The 6,038-nt window shown below is 31.3% G+C and overlaps 1 pseudogene; it reads left to right on the top strand.

Annotated features, from left to right (window-relative positions):
- Positions 1 to 6,038, top strand: part of LOC106469595 — a 100,506-nt pseudogene that overhangs the window by 86,034 nt on the left and 8,434 nt on the right.

Here is a 6,038-nt window from a genome sequence, read left to right as displayed (position 1 = left end):
ATTTTTATTTTGTAAGGCCTGTTGGTTAATTACTCGCAGCCTATTGTGTCAATCTCAAAGATACTGAAACAGCAGAGCCATAAACTAGTAAATCAAACCCCTCTTGCCATGCCCACTTGTCACATCTTGTTTTCACAAATTGCCAATACTTCCATCTGATATTTAATACTATATTAATTATAACCAATAGAAAGCTAAAATTTTAATCTATTAAATGATCTTATTATATTATGTTTTCTATACACAGAATTGTCTATTTCACTTCCACTTTATTCTCACAGGAAACACATCGATGAGCTTACCTGAATATTTAACAGCTCTTGTTGCATAGTTAGAAAGACAAAAAATTGTGATAGTTATTAGACATTGTCTGCTTTTTGTGTGTAATTATTCTGTATTCTTTGGTACATTATTTAATTAAATAAAAAAATATTTATTGTAGTGGTACCATTAATATAAAAAAGTAGGGTTAAGTTTCATTGACAGTCAACAGCAGAAACAAATAGACCCAGGTAAGTGCTGTATTTCTTGTCTTGTTTTTAACGTGTATTATTTACTTATAATTATATAAGTAAAAAAAAAATGTAAAAATTAGGAACTTTTTAGGTAAGTTAAGTAAAATAAAGAATAATAATAATAAACATTTTTCACAAAGTACACTCGCAAGTAATTAGTGAGTAGCCCATGCTTTACATAATTTGATAAGGTAATGTGAGCTACACGCTCACCAAGTGATTATCAATTTGTGAGGCGGGAATATCGGACATTGGTCAAAGGGCAATAAAACAATAAAAGGTAATTTAGATGTATTTTTTATGTCAAATTGACTAATCTCATATAGAGTTAGAATAGAGAAAATTACAAAGTTGAACAGCTTGTCACATGGTGGTCTATTGCAGCTAAAAGAGAAACCTTCCTTGAACTCTAACAAGATAATTAACATAGATTTAGATCTAGAAATGCAGTGTTAACAAGCTTCTCTCAAAGCATGTAGCAAAGTGCAAGTCCAACTGTCAAAAGTTGTATGAAAGTATCTTGCATTGGACAAATGGAAGTAAATTGTTCAAGGGATTACTGGTGGTTGAAACTTAAACTTCTGAAGAGTTGAGAACTAAAAGATATTATATTACTAAGTTACAAGATACAACCAAATCAGCTGTCTAGAGGAGAAAAAGATATTATGCTACTAAGTTACAAAATACAGTGAAATCAGCTGCCTAGAGGAAGAAAAAGATATTATGTTACTAAGTTGCAAGATATAAGTTGAGAACAGTTTCCAGGTGTACTCTGCATATCATCAGGCTAATGTACTGACCCACTTTACAATAAAGACATACAATCTTTGTACAGACTGGATGCTTCATGAATTCTGAATCCAGCCACATGTCCAGTTAGATGTACCATGTCCTCCACAGGATGCAAGTACAGGAATTTGGGCAGTACCATTCATGGATTTCTCAACATATAGGTACTCAAAAGGGGCTTTTTGAAGCCATCATCCATGTACAGTTGATAAACTTTGGAAGTGTGTAAAGAGGAAAGAGATAATATTGACCTCGGCATTTTATGCAAAAACTTCCTACAATGAAGAAATGCACTGCAGAGCAATAGTCCGTAACAAAGGTCATCACATAAAATGCCATCAGTGATTCAAGAAGGTGATGTAAGGCTGTATTATTTACATAGGCCATGGACATTGTAGAATAATCATTGAACTAAACATAGAAAATTATGATGTTAAATCAATAAACCAACTATGAAACGTTTTGATATTGAAGGATATCTTTTGGTTTACTTTGATTTAAGTTAACTTGCACTGCATATTTATGTATAGTGTACTAGCTTATCAAGGCATTCTGAAATAGTTTGAAATTCATGCACAGTTTGTCTAAGCTAGAACTGTTTACTTCTTATAGTACATTAGAATGTCATACTATACCCTATAATTTCTTTTAAGTTTACTTTTAGTAACAGTATTGTTTATTATATTATTATGAATAATTTTTATTATAAGGAGTATTTCACATTGTTAGCTTAGTTTATTTATTTACTACCAATCTAAATCTACAGATCTGCTGTAGCAAAATACACCTTTCACCATAGTGTGGCAGTTCTTACCTCGACATTGGCCTAAAAAAGTGTTAGTATTACCCCCAGTGTGAGCATGCAGTGTTGGTTACAATACTTAACATATCTGCTTTTAATTTAATTTTTGATATTTATTATTCTACATTATAGGAATTTAATTTTATTTTTTTATTATAAACATTATTTCACATTGCTAACTCAGTTTATGGGTGTAGGACTTAACCTAAATCTACTAATGTGACTGAGCCAGTATAACATTTGCTGTTGTGTGGTAGTTTTTACTTGAACATGGGCCTAAACAAGTAAAAATTTTATATAGTGTAGACATACAGTGTACATTAAGATATTTAATATACATACTTTTATTTTTCATTATTACTAACTTAATTTTGTGTTTATTCATAATTTGATTTATGTTTATTATTTTATTATAATGATTATTATACATTGTACTAATTTTAATTTATTTTAATTTATTTTATTATAGAGATTATTCTGTATTATTAGCATAGTGTATGGATTTAGGAATAACCTAATGCATTGCCCCCCAGTGGCACAACGGTATGTCTGCGGACTTACAACGCTAGAAACCGGGTTTCGATACCCGTGGTTGGCAGAGCACAGATAGCCCATTGTGTGGCTTTGTGCATAATTACAAACAAACAAACCTAATGCATCATATGCTGGCCAAACCTTGTGAGCTATTGTTGAGTTTAAGGCTGGAAATATTATTAACATTAAGGGCACCCAACTGATGAAAAAAATGCATTCTAATCATTATAAGTAATATAGTTAGAATATGATACGTAATTAGCTATGCTTATTATGAGGTTTATATTTTTAGTTCTGATCTACGTGCATAGCTTGATTTGATCAGAAGGTAATATCAATGGCCTTCTTAGAGGGTTTGAAGCTTATGCACATATTGTTTGTCTTGGGGCTCTATATTTGTGTATAACATAGATTAAAAAAGTTTTCCATCATAAAAACAACATGGGATTGTTCAACAGTAAATAAACAACAGCATATGTATCTACACAATTAGCAGTAAGCATTATAAGCATGAATTTATAACCACTGATTCTCATTCTTTGCAAATTCTTTTGGTGCTTAAACAGAAGATGTATATGTGTGCATGTGTAAGTTACAAATATTGTATAATTCAAATTTGACTTCTTTAGACCTTTTAATGTATTGCTGTGTAAAAAAGATGAGTCCAATGTAATGGAGTTAAATCTTTTTTGATTATAGATCTTATTTTCCACGGAATCCGTGGCCAACACCGTCATATTACCCTCAGAGCCTACCTAATTGTGATTCTCTAGATTTCTTCCAGAGACTGTCTGTGGAATCCCTTTTTTTATTTTCTATTATATGGAGGTAAGAAAGTTTTTCTAACTTTTTACTTAATATATTTTTCTTATTTATTGGTGTGGCATCCTGTTGACATCTGATATATATCTATATATATATAGTTATCACTAGAAGGAAAGCAGATTACAAAACAATGAAGCATTCTATTAACAAGATACATGGAGAATATTAGGAAGATATTGAAAAGGAAAGGGGAGAGGGAAGAATAGGCTCCTTGTCATTATGGATAAGTTGCAGCAAATATGTTATAATTAATGGGTAGTATTAAGGCGAGTGACAGGAGCAGATATTTGATGAGTGTAGAGAGTTTAGAACCCTGGTAACATAAACCTTAGACCTTATAAAAGAAGTAGTAACTGATTCAGAAATATGAAAAGGGCAGGCTGTATGCATGTGAGGTCAGAGTTCAACTTCATGTTAACTCTCTTACTATGAGCTCAGTCCCAGGGACTGACCTCATAACCTTTGGTGTTTGTTGTAGTTTTCATGCTACAACTTTTAATATAGTAAACATATCTTCGTGAAATTTTACAGATTGTCAGTAAACATTACAAGGCTTTCTTTTACACACATATTATCAGATTCTGTTATTTAGTTTTAAGATTGTTTAAGATTGTTTTCTCATGCATTTTTCTTTTCAAAAATAATTTTGATTTTAAGATTAGAAATACTTTTATGCATCAGAAAATTTTCAAATTTCATAGGTGAAATCTTTATAACCTCCAGATAATTATCAAATGCTTTTTATTTGTTTTTTCAGAAAAAACTTTACATTTTTATCTGTTATTTTCACTATTGTATCTCTGTACGGGTTTGGTCGATTTGACTGACCTTGTAACCACCATAAAAAATTTGGAAATAGATATATATCATGCTTTTTTCGTTCTAGAATGACTATAAATTATAGCACGAAAGCACAAATGTTTAGTCTAAATAGCTTAAATCTCAAAACATTATACATTTATATATATTTATTATTTTTATTTTATGGACCTTTCAGCTGTGCCTGACTAATATTACAGATGTTGCAATGATGCGACACACGTGCTACCATATCCAAGAATATAAAACTGGCCTTTACAAAGTGACTTGTCTTGGCTGTATGTTAGTGGACCAGTATTTTGTAAAATACAGTCACCTTTCACTTATAATGCATTGTATATGTATATACATTATTACTATTTACAAATAATTTCTTAAATTTCACTTATTTTTCTTAAAAAATAGAACAGTAAATAAAAAAGTATAGAAAACAATTATCTCTTCTAGTTACGAACTTTGTACTCATTTGCTGATTGTCGTAAGTTGGTAAGCCTTATCATATTTCACACGTAGCGGATGTAAAACAATATATTTTTTTTAAGTTTTATATGTGCATTTTCAAATAACAAAAAATCATAAATTACCATGTCAATACAACAGAATTCCTCTATAATTTATCAAGCTTACTAATTAAGCTGTATTTGGGTTTAAAAAAATATGATTTTTTGAGCTCACTAATGTCTTACCTTACTGCTTGAAACGTAGCATGAAAAGAAAGAGTTTCCTACACAAATACTTTGCAGAGGCTGAGAAAACCACTAGGGGGACATTCTGAGCTTTCAATTGGTTATACACACATCAGTGGGTAAAGTAGGTGTACGTAAGCAAGTATTTTCAAAAATTGAATCGGTGGGTGGGGCCATCTTGGTTGATTCAATAAATATATTAATATCCCAGAAAATACAAAAGATAGGAGGTTTTTGTCTTATATTTTAGCTTGTCAGTATCGGTTATTTGAGTATCTAATTTGTAAGAAACTATAGACTTTGTATTTGAACATCACAGACTTCTAATTTGAACCAATGCTGCATTAAACATACCATGTGACAGACAGAAATCAATATTTAGGATTTTGTAATATTTACTTTTAAATTAAGAAATTAACTAATGTATTAGGTCATCAAGAAATTAATGTTGCATTTTGGAACACTTTCATTAACCACCCTCCAAAAAACGTACGTCACGTATAATAGTTAAACGAACCACCTAAACATCACGTTAGTGTAGCCTATATAATGTGTAAAGTTTAGTATACTCTACTCCCTTATAGTGATGGCACACAACAAGACACACATTCAGTATGTAATGCTGTTTGAATTCAAGAAGGGAAACAACACCTCTGTAGGCACAAAGAATATCAAAGAAGTTTATGGAAATGTTTTGAACGTTCGTAATTGTCAACGATGGTTCAGCAAATTTCGTTCAGGTGACTTTAGCCTTAAAAATTGTGATGGCAAGGGCCAAATTGATATTGAGGCCCTGAAGACGCTTGTTGAGTCTAATCTAAGGCAACACACTCATGAAATTGTATGTCTCTTATAAAAACAATATTTAAACATCTAAGGAATATGGGAAAACTCCATAAAGAAGGTGTTTGGGTCCCTCACAAACTCTCTGATGATCATCGTTTCCAACGTATGAACGTTGCTTCATCTCTTTTGGCACGTAATCCATTTATGGACAAAATTGTCACTGGTGATGAAAAATGGATTCTCTATGCAAATATTAAATGCCAAAAACAATGGCTCAGACCT

Source organism: Limulus polyphemus, unplaced genomic scaffold (genome assembly GCF_000517525.1).
Source record: "Limulus polyphemus unplaced genomic scaffold, Limulus_polyphemus-2.1.2 Scaffold3564, whole genome shotgun sequence".
NCBI classification, from domain to species: Eukaryota; Metazoa; Arthropoda; class Merostomata; order Xiphosura; family Limulidae; genus Limulus; species Limulus polyphemus.
This window is presented reverse-complemented; position numbering and strand designations above follow the sequence as displayed.